The sequence below is a fragment of the Aotus nancymaae genome, unplaced genomic scaffold (genome assembly GCF_030222135.1).
Source record: "Aotus nancymaae isolate 86718 unplaced genomic scaffold, 86718_ANA_hifiasm-v0.15.2.pri h1tg000008l, whole genome shotgun sequence".
Lineage (NCBI taxonomy): Eukaryota > Metazoa > Chordata > Mammalia > Primates > Aotidae > Aotus > Aotus nancymaae.
This window is the reverse complement of record NW_026988419.1, coordinates 37,976,683-37,995,092: the sequence shown is the minus strand read 5'-3', so window position 1 is coordinate 37,995,092 and position 18,410 is coordinate 37,976,683. Positions and strand designations below refer to the sequence as shown.

Below are 18,410 nucleotides of genomic sequence, written 5' to 3'. Positions count from 1 at the left end.
TGAGTCAATTAAATTCTTTTATAAATTAGCCAGTCTCAAGTATTTCTTTAAGGCAGTGTGAGAACGAACTAATACAGCCCTTATCACATTTTGCTATTATTTTGTTTGGATTTGTCTCACCTTGTGAACCTGAGTGAGCTTCTTGAGGGATAGGTTCGGTGTTTTGCTCATCATTAGCGTAATACCTATCATGCATGCAGTAGATGCTCAGTAAATAATTGTTTACATTTAAATGGCCTTTAAAATGAATGAATCTCATTTAGTAACTTTAAAAAGGGACTATTTGTTGTACAAATAACCTATTGGCTACAAACTAAACCAATAATATAGCCAAGAAAGATGTTGGCTAGAATTTCAGCCAGCCATCCATATCACTAAAATAAAACCCAAAGCAGCATCCCTGGAGGAGCATGACTTCATCTGAGAACTACTGGGCATGCAGCAGGTAAGTGGAACATCCTCCGTATCCTCCCTCCCTGCAGCTGTCACAGTGAGTCCATATTTCCTTGAGTTTTAATCACAGCCACTATCCAATGTTAACAACACATGCACAAAAGCAGCAACTATTAATATAAGCAGAAGATAAGTGGGTTTCCTACTGTCCTCACTAAGGAAACCACATTTTGATAATTCTCCAGGTGGTTACAAAGAAGAACAAATTCAAGCAAGAACACTGGACTAAACTTAGTCCAAAAGGCTAATTGTGGAATGCAATGGACAAAAAGAACAAAGGGCAATGCAAGAGAATTCTCAGTAGGTATAGATTATTCAAATGTACAGTACTTTTCATGTTTCTTACCAAAGACTTAACACAAAAGAAATTAACATGATCTATTTCTATTCTATAATTATGGCATTAGTACAGAAATAGTGACAAACTTCTATAGTGCATAAATTAAGAGAGATAAAAAGCATTTCTAATTCTTAATAGAAGCAGTCAAAAGACCACAAGAAAAAAATTCAGCAGCAAGCCTCTTATTGCCTAGATTCACCAAATATAAAAAAATTTAAAAATAGATACAAAAATTACCCTTTTTCCTTTGCTGCCCTGTGTGAAGACTGACTTGTGTTCTGCCCCTTAAGCATCTCTTTTCCACTCATTATGGGTCAAATTATGTTCTTCCAAAATTTATATGTTGACATCCTAACCCTCAGCATCTCAGAATGTAGCTTTATTTGGAGAGAGGATTACCTTTACAGAGGTAATCAAGTTAAAATGAGGTCATTAGAGTGGGTCCTAATCCAATATGGTTGATGTCCTTATGAAAAGGATAAATTTGAGGACAGACATACATAAGAGGAAAATGCCATGTGGAGACACAGGGAGAAGCTGGCCATCTACAAGCCAATGAAAGTAGACTCGAACAGATTTTCCCATCACAGCCATCAGAAGGAATCAACCCTGACTGCACCTCGGTTTCAGATTTGTAGCCTCCAGAACTGGAAGACAATAAATTTCAGTTAAGATGCTGTTTATGGAATAAATTTCTGCTTGTTACAGCAGCCCCAGAAAATTATTACACTCCACCTCTGCATTTTCCTCCAGGCATCCCTCAACCCTGTTCTTCCAACATTTCCCACAAAAGAAAGAAAAAATGTTACTTCACATATATATATTATAAATCATGCCATTTCATTTGCCTTCTTTTAACATCAGTGGGTAATCTTACCTCACAAAGTTAGATGTAATATGGGAAAAACCTCTACAATTTTCAAACCCATAATAATCAAGTTCTATAATCACCAAAAAAGGAAAGTACAAAAGAAAACCAATGCTGAGAACTCTTATAAAGCAAGTACAAAGACAAAATTGGCTGTGCACTATCATTAACTAAAGCTAACACAGCTCCTTTGTAATCTTAAGCAGCTATTCCATGATCTTTTCACTCACGATGATGAACCGAACATTTGATAAAAGAAAATATTTGATCTCTTTTTAGCCAAAAATCTTCTTTATAATCCCATTTAATATTCCAGAAGGGTTTTCTTTCCTTTGAAGAAATATAAGTTTGACATTCTAAAGGCATTTGTATTTTAAAGCCTACAAAAAGATTTTTGGAGAGTACTCGGTGAAGTACTGACTTGCCCCTGTGGCTCCAAAGTTCAATTATTACAGACATTTCACTCCAAATAGCATTTCTACCTTTTAACCTTCATCTAAATAAATGTTCATTTTTATAAAAATGTTCATTTTTCTTTCACTATGATAGAGTTCAAGCCCTTGCAATATGTTTTAAAAGTTGTATGAGATATACAATTATACTTTTTCCCTTTATTCACAGGTTTTAAGCAGTTGTCTATATCCCAAAATAAAATAAAACTTTCTGTTTCCTGCAGATCCAAGTTTCCCAAAAAGATATCAGTAAGAATAGATTGCAATTCTCTCAGAGAATGAGCATGTATCAGGCAAACATATCTCTTTTATTGTGTTTTTCTACTGAAACACAAGAAATAGATATCCTAATTTTGGAAAGCTCATTCCTATAAAGACATTTCTAAACTGTGAGAAAATTAGCTCAACAATGAGGAATGAAACTCTCTTCCAAAAATATTTACACAATTTGCAAAGAGATGGCTAAAGCATATCTTAACGGGCAGATTGTGTTTGTTGTAGGTGGAAAGAGCTACAGAAAAGTGATTGGACATGACAAGACTCAGCTTTTAAAACCTGACTTCATTTGGCACCTAATGAAAAGAATTGTGCTTACTTAACTCATGGCATTTTTCCCATATAAGAAACAGTAAAATTCAAATGAAGTAAAAATAGCAAAGTTGACAAAGATACAATTTGAAAACGTGGCTCAAAACAAACCCAAGGTAAAATGACCTTGACTACCATAATAGTCAGGGTTCTTTGTACCTAACAGAAACTGACTCTGCCTAACTTAAGCAGAAAGATAATTTACAGGAAGAATATGGTGGAGCTCAAAGAATAAAACATCCAGAAAGGACAGGAGCCAGAATATCTCTAACAATCTGGGTAGCAAGAACTAATGGTCATTCTGGCTAGACACTATCTTTGGATAAATCCACTTTAACTGCTTTTCCATCTAAATTAAAACTAGGAAAAATCTGACTAGTCTTCCTTGGTTACTCACCTAGAAGAGTTATGAACCCTTTCACCAAGGTTACTCATAATGTGGGAGAGAGAAATTCAGAAGCGTTTAAGAGAAGAAGGAGAAATGGATGCTGTGTTGCATAAGTAAGTAAATAAATGAACAAACAAGCATCCACTTTAAGCTCATATCATGGTAAAATACATACTGTATGTATTTTTGGAGAGAAAGTTTTTAAAGCTGGGATTTCCCCTAGCAATGATTTTATATGAAAGGCCTAGTGAACTTTTTAAAATGTTTATTAAAACTATAATTAACCTAAGTAAAAGTTTTTGACACTCTAAAAAACAGTTACTGGCCAGGTGCAGTGGCTCATGCCTGTAATCCTAGCACATTGGGAGGCAGAGGTGAAAGGATCACCTGAGCTCAGGAGTTCAAGACCAACCTGGGCAACATGGTGAGACCTCATCTCTATTTAAAATTAAATAAAAAACTAAAAACAAGAAAAAATAAAGTTGCCTGCAGATTCTCCTATATTTACAAATTAGCATGAATATTTTTAGTAGCTCCTGAATATGCTTTTGAAGTTTTATAATCCAAAGAAACAGATATTTGTGCACTTTAAGAATAATACTTCAAACTTTGCATTTTGAAATTGTGCCTCGACATTGTCTTACCTCACACTGTATGACAATACAGGCTCTAGGACCATGGACTGTTTTCTATGAAGATATGTTTAGGACTCTTTGAGGTGTGATCTCAAGAGGGATTTAAAGCAGTAATTTGTGCCAGGCACAGTGACTTATGCCTGTAACCCCAGCTCTTTTTGAGGCCAAGGCAGAAAGATCACTTGAGCCCAGGAGTCCAAAATCAGCCTGGGCAAAATAGTAGGACCCCCATCCTACCAAAAATAATAATAAGACTTCAACTATGCAGATATTTCTCATAAAAATTTATTCTCAATCTTGCCTATTTTTAGCTAAACTTTTGCAAACACTACCTGATCAGAAAGTCTAAATCTTATTTATGATTTTGAGCTTTGAAATTAGGCAGCATGAATTAGGCAGAAAAAATAAATTTGAAAAATTGTACCGCTCAGATTCTGAGGTTAATTCGGGAACAAGTAGTTCAAGTCATAAGATAAAGATTTTGCACTTAACTGCTAAAACATTTAATATTTCTGGACATGAATAAAAGTATAGAAATGTAGTATTCATCTTATATTTTCAAAAACATACTAAATGCACCATTCAGTGGAGCAGACATTTAATAATAATCCTCTGTCAAATTCTGGGGCTGGAAAGATGAATAAGACATAGATGCTCCCCTTCCAGTCACTCAAAATTTAGAAGCCTGGTAATATATAATTATAATTTTATATGGAGAAGCAAAGAATTATGTACATGATGCTGAAATAGTATATAGAGGGAATGGCTTCATAAGAAATGGATGTTTGGTAGACTTTGAAAGATAAGAAGGTAATCAGAGTGGGAAAAACTTGTCAAGAAAACAAATGGTCAGATGTGGTAGCTCATGCCTGTATTCCCAGCACTTTGGGAGCCCAAGGTGGGTGGATCACCTGAGGTCAGGAGTTCAAGACCAGCCTAGCCAACATGGTGAAATCCCATCTCTACTAAAACTACAAAACTTAGCTGGGTGTGATGGTGCACACTTGTAATCCCAGCTACTCGGGAGGCTGAAACAGGAGAATCGCTTGAACCTGGGAGACGGAGGTTGCAGTGAACCAAGATTGCTCACTGGGCAACAGCCAGGGCAACAAAGAGTGAAACTCCATCTCAAAAAAAAAAAAAGAAAAGAAAGAAAAAAGAAAACAAATAATAAAGGCCTTGAAATAGTAAGAAACATGGAGAGATATAGGAAAGGCAATAAATGTGCTATTGCTAGAGCATGACTTTGACATAACTACAGAGCTAGTAGCTAGACTCAGGGCCGTGTCACAAATGCTTTTTATGCTATAATAAGGAATTTTAACTTAATCTTATAGGTCAGCATTTCCTAAGCTATCTACCCTAAGAACAAAAATCTCCTTTGAAGAATTTCTACGAATGTTAATGCTCAACCAAATAAGCTTAAAAAATACTGCATACTAAAATCCTGTGTAGTAGACATTACAGGTGAGGGCCAACATCCATTTCACCACCTTTTCAATAGTTTCATTGCAGTTTGAGGAACTGATTCCATCTCCAGAGAAGGGTCCTGATGAGTCTAAGCAAATATAATGTCTCCCTTGCTCAAGACTGTTTAAGGAACTGCAACGTAGGCCAATCAGCACAGGACATTCTCCTGGTGACAGTTACTGGTCCAAAGTTGGACCTAAACAATTACAATTGAGCCTGGAACAACACAGAAGTTAGAAGCACTAATCCTACACACAGGAAGAAATCTGAATATGACTTTTTTCTTCCCAGAAACATAATTACTAATGGTCTACTGCTGACCAGAGGCCTTGCCAATAACACCAAGACATTGTTGTTTAAAAAAAAATCATAAAAAATAGAAAATACATCTTCTACTACACATTAAGTGTAAGTGGATCATCATAAAGCTCTTCACCCTCCTCATCTTTATGTTGAGTAGGCTGAGGTGGAGGAATAGAAAGGGAAGTCTTGCTGTCTCAAGACTGGGGAGGAAATTCAAGTATAAATGAATTCAAGCAGTTCAAACCTAATGTTGTTCAAGGATCAACTGTACATCAGACTGAAGAGAAGTACTATTTTTCCCATGATTGTGGAAAAACACTCTTTCTCTCCCAGAAGGCTTAAGTGAGAATAAATATAGCTTAAATGCTATAGGAAATGGGCAATGATCCTATGACTACAAGAACCAACCTCAGGATGATACTATAAGGGTGGATGGCAGAGCAAAAGGTGAAAGAACCAGTCTTTGATGCCATGATTGAACTGCTGAATCAACCAATGCTAAAGAGAAGAATAAGACCTCATTTATAAAGTCAACAGGGTCATTTATTCTTACAGAGAAGAAGGCAAATATACAGTAATTTCAAAACACTTTAAAAAGAACTATAGTAGGCCAGGCAAAGTGGCTCACACATGTAATCCCAGCACTTTAGGGGCCAAGGTAGGAGGATCGCTTGAGCCCAGGAGTTCAAGATCACCCTGGGCAACATAGTAAGATCCCATCTCTACAAAAAAATAAAAAATTAATTAGTAAGGTGTGGTGCATGCCTGTAGTCCTAGTTACTTGGGAGGCTGAGGTGGGAGGATCATGCGGCTGGAAGGTTGAGGCTGCAGTGAGCCATGATCACAACACTATACTCTAACCTGGGCAACAGAGCAAAACTGCATCTCAAAAAAATTAAAAATAAATATAAAGTAAATGAAAAGTACTATAGTAGAGATTAGTACAGACACAAAGAAGAGGAGACTGACTCCCCTCTTTGCTTTTTGGCTCTCCTTTCTAGACAAGGCTAGAAAAAGTTTTACATGTTCTTCATCTAAATCTTGAGTAATGTACAGGAGTCCACAGTCTACAAGTTCAATTTATTTTCATATATTGATATATTTAGCATTTTATAGCCAAATAGTCATAAAATTACAAAAAGTAAGATCTTTTTTTAAATGGAGGTGTTGACAAGTTGCATATGAATTAAAAATGAATTAAACATAGTTTATGACTTAGTCTCATTATGCATAGTAGGATTGTAAAGGGATTTTTTTTAGATCTAACAGTCTAAAAAGATATAAAACACCTAGAATAAAATAAAGATTTGGAACTACTTATGCATATTTTTTTCTGCATTTTGAACAACATACTGTCATTGTAAAAATCATGTGACTTTATCTTCTATTTTCTCATTTTTGCATTTACATTTTATTTTAAGATACTGTTCTATGCAATGGCATTTCACTATTTGCCTGAGTTTAATGCCATTTCTCAAATACCAATAACCAATCGTGATGCAACTTAAATTGTTTGAAAAGGGTTTTGTGATGGGCAGTATAAAAGGCAATGACTGGGATCCTTTGAATACATAGTCAAACTTTTAAGTTCTCATTAATACAATAAACCTTGTAATTGCTGTTTAGCAAACTGTATCTTTAATGTTGAGGTATCTTCCCATAAGTAAAATGTCAGTTGTGCCATAAATGCCACTTTATTTGAGTTTAATTTTTGCTTAAAAGAAAGGTATAAAAATTATAATTAATGATATAGTTTATTGCCTGAAAACACTCAGCCTAGCAAGCTTTGTTTCCCCACCTAATAATTTGTTAAGTGTGCTCTTACCCAGAAACATTCTGAAGAGTTTCTCACCACATAATGAAACAAAGTTTTATATTATCCTCATGACTTGTCAAAACCAAGGAATCTGAAAGAGACAGCCTGAAAAGGAAAACCGCATCAAAGTGGTTTTATTTCCAGGAAAACGATTTGATCATTTATAATTTTTAAAAATACTTTTCATATTTAATTGAATTATTTTTAACCTAAGTTGTTGGAGATTGAGACATTCTCACCTATTTTATCCTAGCAAAATGGAGATAAATGTAAAAATGTCATGTGCATTCTTTATTTAAAATGAAGACTCTTCTTTGTGGAATAGAGGTTTTACACATAAGGTTCTTCATCTATAGCAATATTTTGACTGTCTTTATGCTGGAATCTTTATTCTGACAGTCTTGCAGCTGTGCAGGTTTGCAACTTTCTGAGCTAAACTCAAGAGGCTCTGAGTCCATGCCAGCTGTCTTTCAATTTCACATCAACTCTCTTGGTGTTTTGTCAGTTTAAAGCTTTTGCAAAGTTTGCAGGGCCTGAATTCATTAGATAAGGGAAATGGGTCATCTAAATCTTAGCCAACCTCAACTGCCATAGACGCTCACTATTGTAAATTTCCTTCAAGATTGAATTAGAAAATAGACCCCATGGGTTTTTGTCAGTGTTGGTATTTGATGATACCCTTGTAACAGCAGCTGCTGAAAGCTGTGTGTACTTCAATAAAAATTTCTGTTTTATATTTCCTTTCCTTTTCTATATAAAATTGGAAGGCAACAGCTGCAATAATAAGGGCAAAAAGGTCATTTAAAGTTCAGTCCACCAGGCACATGATAGGCAACAAATTCATCACAAAGATACTTTTTAAAAATAATGATGGTTATTAGAAACAAAATCCATCTTGTTTTTAAAGAATTCTGCAGCATCTTAAAGCAGATATGACACAGATTGTCAGTTATAGTTAAGTTGGAACACAAAGCTTCAACCAACAAAAGGATTTGACAATTCCTCTGGGAGTAAGAAGCAGCCTTATTATCACAAGCCATCACATTGATCTATATTTTGGTACAGTGGGATCTTAGATCTGCAGAGACCCAGCCCTTGCCACATCTTGCTATTAGAAATATTTAAGTGCATGCCTGTATTTTAAACTGAAAGGTGAAAAACAAATACTACATGGAACAGAAAAAACACATCGATAATATTCTAAGACTATAAATAAATGAATGCTCCATCCCACAAAGATTAAAATCTGAATAAATTTTGCCTTCTGCAAGTAATTTCCAAGACAGTGAGGAAAAAAAAACATAAAGTATCAAAACAGGAGAATTTACAGAGAAATGGAAATTGCCTGCAATAGAATTTCAAATTATGTGAACCAAATGACATTTATTGCCAATTGCTTTTCTACAACTAAGCTATTACAGCACAGTGTGACCTAAAGCATTTTTGTATGGTCTCCAGAATTAGAAAGAGCCACTTAGAATGTATTTGATCTTGGAGATGTGATTCATACCTTCTGAGCCTCAGTTGCCTTGTTTGCAAAATGGGGATAATATCTAATTCATGATGCCATGAAATATAATGCATGTCAAGTATCTGGCATATAGTTCATGAGCAATAAATACTATTAGTTTTTAATGGGTCTGTAATCCCAGCACTTTGGGAGGCCGAGGCAGGTGGATCACCTAAGGTCAGGAGTTCAAAACCAGCCTGGCCAATATGGTGAAACTTGGTCTCTACTAAAAACACAAAAATTAGCCAGGTGTGGTGGCAGGTACCTGTAATCCCAGCTAGTCGGGAGGCTGAGATAGGATAATCACTTGAACCTGGGAGGCAGAGGTTGCAATGAGCCAAGATCGCCACTGCACTCCAGCCTGGGTGATAGAGTGAGAATCCATCTCAAATAATAATAATAATAATGAATGCCATAATGTAAAATATTTGTAAGTATATTATTGCTGTCTCAATTTATAATCCAGAGTAATTATTAAGCCTATTCCTGGGAAATTTAGAGAAACTAGAGTGTCTATTGAAGCTCTCTTTGTGTATATCACTCATTGCCCTCTTGGGATGGGGAAGGAAATTTCAGCATTCCCGAGAGGCCGGCACATCTGTTGGGGACTCTTGGCCAGCAAGAGGGTTCCAACCTAATAGGGGAGTGTGTGGGAAGAAAAGAGAGAGAGAATAGCGAGGTCTAGAGGGCCAAGTGAGCGATTGCTCAAATAGCAAATTTATTTTGCACACAGTTAGTATATATATCTTTGTCCTACTTCATTTGCAGGAACAGACACCATTATCTCATACATCAAAGGGAACAGAAAGTCCTCGGAATACAAACTTAGGCAGCAGATAACACAATAGTAAAATCAGGTACATAATCAGATACAATTAAGTCATCCAGGTGGGTCTCATTATCAGGTTGGGGAAACCTAAAGTTAAAAAGTTAACTATCTATGCAAGGCACCAGAGAGGCAGTAAGCCTGTTATCTATGCGAACAGCAGTCACAAGAACAGACACAGGACCCAGCAAATGGGTAAACAAAGTCATAAAATGCAGAAACAGAAAATAAACACAATGTCTTCTCAGACCACATAGATATCACCTCATCGTCTAGCAAAGTTGTTTTTAGATATCCTTTGATCTCAGTTTAACTTTCCCAGATCTCAACTGCCTCCAACAGGAAACTGTGTCCGGGCTCAAGCTCACCATATGGTGAGGCCCAATTCCAAGGGGCTTCACATGGGAGTGATCCCCACAGAAAATCATGTAATGAAGAATTTAAGGCATCTGACAAGTCAACTAGATACTTACTAGGGAGGCCCACAAGCTCTAATAATGTTGTCCAATAGTGCTTTCTCCAGTGATGGAAATGTTTCATATCTGCACCATCAAATATGATAATGACTAGATATAAGTGACTACTGAGCATGTGAAATATGGCTAGTGCCAACTGAGTTAACAAATTTTTATTTTAAGTAATTTAAACTTAAATAGCCATATGTGGCTAACACTATCATATTTTGTAGCACATCTCTATCTGATTGACACTTTTATTAGAACTTCTTAGGGAACATAAGAGAAAAATAGATTTGAGTGAATAAAAATTCAGTATAGATATCAAAAGGCCTGTTCCCTTAATGCAATCCCTGGATCTTTAGAAAAATGTTATTTACTGAGCTGTGATACATCAAAACTTCTCCTAATGGAATCAGCAGGGACTTTGTCAGGTAATAAAAGAGAAGTAATGAACTACTCAGATAGTTCTGCCAAAGTATGGCAGAGATCTCTGCCCAAATATGGCAGAGACAATTGTCAGCTGCTTGATAAGATGCAAAATACCAGGACTCTTTAGAACTGCCATTGTCATAAGGTTTCCAAAGAGGTATCCCTGACAGAACCCAATGCCGACAGGAGCCACCTCCAGCAGAATCAATCCTTGAGAATAAACAAGGAGTCATTGATAGGGTTGGTTTACAAAAAACACAGTCATGTCTTGGAAATCCTCATCTCCTCTACTTTCAGTTGGATGTTATCCTTGTAGGAAAAGGATATGTGACCTAATATATCCAAACATATGTTAGGATGTAAGCTAACATATTCATAGGTTCTAGATATTAGGACAGTTTTAAGGGGCCATTATTCTGCCTAATCCTCACATACACACTCAGTTCTACTATAACAAGTAGCCATGATGATGTTTTGAGTCCCCAAGTAACAATGTCAGCTTGGACCCTATGTCCAACAATTAACAAAATATTTCAGTACTCCCCTTTCCAAAGTATACGATCACCCATGTAAATAGTCATAGGTCCCTTTAGTTAAGGAATGATAAAAGTATTACTCCTTATATGTGCTATGTTGCAGGATACTTCTTCCTAAGAATTTGACCTCCTTTCAGTCAATGGGTTCTGGATCTAAGAACTGGCTCAGGTCTGTGAGCAAAAGTTTATGACGTTTCATTGCCGTGGCTGCTCTTAGCTTCCTAATCATTAATAGTTGATTTCTTTTGGTTGTATTCATTATGAAATACCATTGTTGACTACCCATCGGTTTTGCCCTTGGGAACATCATGCTCTATCTCCACAGCTCACTCTGGGTCATACATGCTTGCCTTCCACTCTGACCTTTGGTTATTACAATAATTGTATTCACCTTGCTTCTGATAGTTAAGTGAACCACCTGACTTCTGTTATTTCAGGATTATTTCATGGGCTTTACTATTCATGATCCCACTTCCATAATATCTTCCACTGCCAGTCCTGGCCTAAAGAAGAGTGCCACCACTGAGCTCAGAACAAAGCTAGTGCCACTCTCATCACTGCAGTCTGCATTACTATAGCTAATAGTTTTTTGTTTTTTTTTCCCCAGCAAGTTAAAGATGTCACCCCATTGGGTTTTTTGTTTTGCATATTTTCTAGACAAGAATTATGGTTTATTGCATTTTTCTTCTCTATGTAATTTGTCTTTTTCTCTCTGGCTGTCTTCAAGACTTTCTCTTTGTCAAACTACTTCCAGCAGATTGAATATGATATGCCAGATGGGTCTCTCTCTGTGTGTGTGTCTGTGTGTGTGTGTTTGATTTTAATCATGCTTGGTATTCTTTGGTTTTGGTATCTGATTGAATCTTTGCTTTAGTGTCTGTCATTAATTTTAGAAAATCATCAACTCTTGTGTCATTACTTACATAGTATATCCATTCTAAAATTCTCTGAGCCTTCTGATTGTTTTTTTCTGTGGAAGTTGTAGCATTTTTACTTTTTGCAATGTGGGCCATAACATTTTCCAAGTTTCCAACCTCCAACACAGAATGCTATTTCACCATCTCTTGAGGTCTTGTCAGTGTTAAATCCTGTATCATGATACAGTAATCTCATATCAGTAAACTCTCCCTTATTCAACTTTCTGTCTTGAATCAGTGCACTCAGAATCCAGTCCCATATAGACCCTTCAGTCCCTGCTAGTGTATGTTGGCTAGATCCTGTAATTCCCTCCATCCCTTTTCCTGCTTACCAGGCCCAACACTTCCCCAGACATTTCATATTGTAATTTAACTTTGCTATTGGTCAGAAGACATAGGAAGGAAGGTAAGAGTATATTCTGGAGAGGATGGGGGGGGTTGATATAGTCACTTTTTTTGCAAGGAAGATGCCTCTCTCTACATTGTCTATAAGCCACCACACCTCTCTACATTGTCTAAAGGAAGGAGAAAAATAAAGGTTTAGGAAAACATAAGAATTTTAGATTTTCAAGTGTATTGACCTAGATGTTCCTATCAGTAATTGCACTCCTTCCCAAATAGGTCTGTGGATTCTGTAAATGGACCTACCATGAGTGAAAATTCAACTTTCTTTGGAGCTCTGACATAACTATAATTAAGCCCTGAGTTTTATCCTCAGCCTCTTCTGACCTCTTGCAGAAAATTAGAGTTTATGCTTCCAAGGAGGCCCTCTGGTTTTGCCCTTCACCTTATAATGGTAAAAAATCATCCTTAGCCTTTTATTGTTTTCCTCTAATGCATTGATCTATCCCAGCAACAGCCATCTCATTCAATAGTTTATAAATTATGATTTCATCTGAACATCTCAAACACCTAACCTGTCATACCTGCCAGTGTATTTCTTTTCAGCAGTATACCATTAGTTTTTATCACTCATGTAAGTTTCAACAATTACAAGGCAAATTCATGCCAGGCTCTATTAGTGCTCCAACTACCAACAGTGATGGTAAACCAATTCTTAAGTCCCATTTTAGAATGTGCTTCCTAGGACCCATGTTATTACTACATTATGGGCAGAAGTTGTGGAAGGTTGGTCATTATTGGATTATTCCAACTTGTCTCATTGCTAAATATATATAATTTATTGAATGTCTACTAAGTACCAGAGATGATGGTAAATGCTTTGTGTATATCAACTCTTTAATTCTTACAAGAATGCAGGACAATTATTATTATTTTAGGTAAAGCTTAAAGAATGTAAGTCCTTTGTCCAAGTTCACACTGCTTGTAAATAACAGCTTCTGGGGTGATCTCAAAATAACAACTTCAGGGGTGATCATGCCCCCTCAAACACTGTGCCACAGGGCCTTGTTAGACTGAAATAAACTACATGATACTATTTATGTAATCTAAAATCTTTGTATTCTGAAAATATATTATGACTTTTACTGATGCCCAAGCCTTGATGTCTTTCTGCTGAAGCACATACCTGGGATAGATTGCAAGATGGACTAAAATATCCAGATGCAAGATAAGTTCTGTTAAAAATAATAATAATAATATATTTAATAGTACTAGTAAAAGAGGATGGATGGATTAAGGGCACCAAAAATTTTTTTAGAATCAACTCATTAAAAACCATAATTGAGGAGGGAAAGGAAGAAGGGACCACACAAACACTCAGCCCAAGTGGTTAACTTTATCTCTATCTCAGCAGCACAGGGAAAAGTAGCCAAACCAAGTCAACAAGAATGCATTTCTCATGATGAAATATGTTGTTACAGACTCTGGAACACTTGCCACTATTTTTCAAAAGGGCTAGCAAAAATTTTAGCTAAATATCATACAAGTAAAAAATAAGCAAAAGAATATACAAGTACATGCTGCAAGTACTTCCAAACAAGAAAACAGCTGAAAAAGTCAAGTAAAAGTGATTTTTATTCAAATTGGGTTTAACTCTGGAATGAGACTGTTGTTATCTTCTCTATTACAGGCTGCATAGACATGCGAGTCAATGGTTTTAATTTGATTGGCGCTGTACACAGGAAGTCTTCTGTATCAGATCAGTCTGCTGATACCTGGTCCAGCCCAGTTCTTACAAAATAAGTAGGCATATATTATAGATTTCCTAAACAGATCAAAAATTTCCTATGCCCCTATAAATGCACTTTTGGGAAATTAAGTAAAGGAGTTACTCTTATATGGGAACGACATGTGTATTCTCTTTCAATATCAGAGGTCTTTAGACTGAATGTCAGTATTTCTCCACTACCTTAAGGCTACTTCAATCAAACCTCATAGGATTTTTTTTTTAATGAAATGAAATTTGACAGTCAAGAGTCACTTTTTACTGACAGAAAAAGAGAAGTTAAAGATAAAAGGGTGATTTGTGTGCTTATGGACACAGACATTCTACCTTCTGGCTGAACCGTTATTTTCTTCACTTATTTTTCCTTCACTAGTCATTTTCTCTTTTCAAATAATTACATGAATCAACAAGTCATTCAGTTCCAGTCTAACTCAAATTTTTATGTAATAAAAAAGGTGGAATTACATTTTGAAGTTCTCCTCACTGGTCTTGAAAAAGCAAGCAGGATCTCTCTAGGAAATGTAGCAGTCAGCTATACATTTTCATAGCTGCGAAGATACTGGTAGAATCTCTTTGGTTTTATCCAAATAAGAACCATCAAGCTGAGTAATCTACAGGATTTAATTAAAAGCATATTATGTCCCATGGGGGATTTTTTCCACATCACAGAGATAAGCCTTGTAGAATGCAGAGAATTTAGGAAAGTTTTGGTTCAATGTTAGCATCACAGTCTTGTGAACCGTTTTGCAAGGTTTGGTCCAGACAACAATGATAAAGAAGATCTTCCATTTGTAATTTAGCAAAGTACAAGAAATAATTACCACTAAATTGTTATCTCAAGTAACGTACATATAAATATTTTTCAGTATGTTTATTATTACATGTATAGTGCTTTAGGAACAACACTTAGATGAACTTAACATCTTAACAGCTGAGACACTATATAAAATTGCCAAAAAATTATTGAACGCTGGAGAATGTATGCCCACCCACACCCCCACAAGAGAATGATATTCAGTATTGAATAGTGTCATATTATACAATATTCATTTACCCATACTAGTTGAGAGAAGCAGAGATCAATCAAAAGAAACTAGCCATAGCCTTTATACTTAATTGTAAGGTTACTGTAAGAATTTCCCTATAGAATTAATTACTTTTCTTGAAATATTCTATTTAGTTCAGAAGAGGAAATTTTTCAGACATCAATTTGATTTCACCTGTGTTTCTAGTCATTCATATTACTCTCTCTCAAAATCCTTAATTAACTACTTTTTTATGTCAGTGTTGTTCACTAGGTGTTATTAATCTTTAATGTGTTACTGATCTTCCTGAGGATAATATTCCCAACTCTTCATTAGAAGAAGAGTCAGTTCTCCAATTACCAAAATTAACTCTTAGTATACAACACATTCTTTTTTTTTTTTTTAAAGTCCAGTCATTTAATAACAAATGCTCCCCCCACTCTCACCCCATCACAGCACCCTGAGACTCATGGGTCCAACTGTGCAGGAGGGGGCTGTGGAAAGCCAGGGTGAATAGGGGCAGCAGGTAAGGGGCTGGGTGGGCCCCTGCAGCTCATGTCACTGGCTCCTGGGAGCACAGAATCAGGCTGGGCACAGAGGCCTCTTCTCTGCTCAGGTACCAGCAGGGCAGCTCCATCCAAGGGAGGGCCAGGGCTGCCCATTGGCCCAGCCAGAGAGCATGAGGGATCAGGGCTGGCTGGAGAAAGGAGAAGAGAAGTGACTCTGGTCCATCACACTTAGGTCCTCTGGCCTGCCTCTGCCACGCTCAGCTGCTAGGAGCTGGCCTCAGCCCTGAGGGGCCTCCAGCGCTCACTCCGGCCTTGCCTTCTTGGCCTTCTTCTCAGACTTCACCGCCTCATCGTGGGCTTTCCGCTTCTCCACCAGCTTGTTGGCCTCTCGGATTTTTCGCCTCTTGCCAAACATGATCTTCTGGTACAGGTACTTCTCCCGCTTCTTCATCATCATGATGGCCAAGCGCTTGGCCTCGCTCTCTTCCTCTTGGGCCAGCCGCTGCTTATCCTCCAGCTTCAAGGTGCCTGCCATCACCCTGGGCTTCTTCCCCTCCATCCTCTGCTCCTCCAGGGCTGCCAGCCGGGCCTCCTCCTCCTTTTCTGAACCAGCATCTGCATCTTCCTCCTCTTCCTCATTTTCTCCCCCTTCATTACCATCACCTTCTTTGTCATCGTCCTCTTCCTCCTCTTCTTCCGACTCATTCAGGTTTCCTGGGTCCTCTCCCCGCTGCAGAACCAGCAGCTTCAACTTCTCAGGTGGGACGTAATCTCCTTCCTTCTCAGTCACAAAGGGTGAAAGGTGTGGGGGCAGCTGCACCCCAGGGAAGTACTCTGCCACGGGGAGGAGGAGCCTAGCGTTCACTGAGTCAAACACCCACTGGGGCTGCACGTAGCACCTGCCTATGACAGAGGCCTGCTGCCCAGGCCGGTCAACAATCTGGTGGGTGATGCTGGAGTCTATGACGTCGTAAGTGGCCCCAATGCACAAAGACTTGTCCCAGGACACATCCCCCCCAAAGCTCCTGATGACGAAGGCCAGGGCCTCGCGGGGCACCTCTCGGTTCAGGAAGAACTTCAGGCCCTCAAAAAGCTTCTTGTGCTTCTCCTGAGCCTCCAACTCCTTCCTGCGGTCTTCCTCTTGCGCCGATATCTCCCTATCGGCGGGAAACTCATCCACCTCGGCCTCCTCTTCCATGGCAGGCACCACCACGCGAGCCAGGCTGGCACTGAGGGCCGCCAGTTTCTCCATAGAGCTCTCAGAGTCGAGCGTGTAGGTGTCCTCACTGGCCTTCGCCTCTGCTTGGGCCTGTCCCTCGAGCTTCAGGGGGTAGTGGAGGTTGAGCGACTGGTAAAGGCGGAAGTTGACGAAGCCCAGCAGGGTGGTGTAGAACTCGGTGAAGGTGGCCATGACCCTGTAGTCCATGTCTGTCGGGTAGTCATGGGAGAAGGCATAGGGAGTGATCCACACGATGGGCTGCCCCAGCACCTCGGCCTGGTAGTAAATGCCTTTGATGGACAGGAAGACCTTGCGCAGGGCTCGGGAGGCAATGATGTAGTGCATGAACTCCACAGTGAGCCGGCGGCACAGCTGAATGGTCTGCACGTGACACTTGCCAGTCCGTGGAAAGGTGGAAAAGAGGAAGCACATGGAGAGGGCGTCGTCCAGGTCCCGCAGGGCATCAATGAACATGGGGTACCATTCCTTGATGATGTGGTCAAGTTTGTAGTTGGGCTTATTGTCCTTCAGACGCTCTACGGTGTTCCACTCGCTCTTCCCATAGGCCTTCCGGAGCTTCCGGACGAACACCTTGTATTCCTGGATCTTGTTGATGATGGGTTCATGGAGGAGAAACCTGATGTCTTTGATAAGGTAAAGTTCGGGCCGCTGTAGAACCTTGTTAACCTACTTCTTGTGTTTGGGTTCACGGGGATAAATGCCCTTCAGAATGCACAGCCGCCTAAAGTCAGCCAGGCTCAGCTGGAGCTTCTTCCGGGCTTTGTTCTGGGTGATGTAGTTGGTGGCTGAGCCTCGTTCATACTTTTTCTTCTCAAGGCCTCCCATCGCTCCACGTTGACTAGCAGACTAGGGTCGTGCGGACAGACCAGTATACAACACATTCTTAAGTCGTTGATTTGATCTTGAAAATAATGTCCCCAAAGAAACAATCTTATAAGTGGTGGTTTTGTTCCCAACCCAGCTTATACAACCAATATGGAATGAAATTCACCACAGCGTCCTTCCACCGTGTGTGGTGCTTTTTAGTAGTTTAGTACACCCACTCCTCCAGGTAGGGAATAGAAACACAGTTGTCCCAACTCCACAATGAGAGCAGAGAATTCCTACTCTGGTCACAGTAGCTCAGAGTGGGGACCCAAGGATGTCCAGGAGTAGGCCACTCTCCTGGGAGCTGCCCCCATGAAGGGACTCCTTGCTGGGAGCAGAGGCAGCCTCAACCAAGGGCTTCCCAGCTGCTTCTGCTCTGCTCCCCCTTAAAGAAGGCTCTCCAAACAGCAGCTGAGGAGACTCTTTACAATGGAAACTAGATCTTGTGGCTTTTCAGATCAAAATTCTCCAAGGTTTCCCATCACACTTTGAAAAACAATTCTAAGTCCTTACGCAGACCTGCATGATCTGGCCTCTGGCTGCTTTTCTGGTCCATTTCCTGCCAGTCTTCGCCACTTCCCCACCCCAATCACTCTGCCCCAGCCACTTTGGCCTCCCTGTAATTCTTCAAACATTCCAAGCATGTGCCTAC

General features: G+C 38.8%; 1 pseudogene; it reads right to left on the bottom strand.

Annotated features, from left to right (window-relative positions):
• Positions 1-15,634: 15,634 nt before the first annotated feature.
• LOC105718391 (pescadillo homolog) lies at positions 15,635-17,716 on the bottom strand (annotated as a pseudogene).
• Positions 17,717-18,410: the final 694 nt, after the last annotated feature.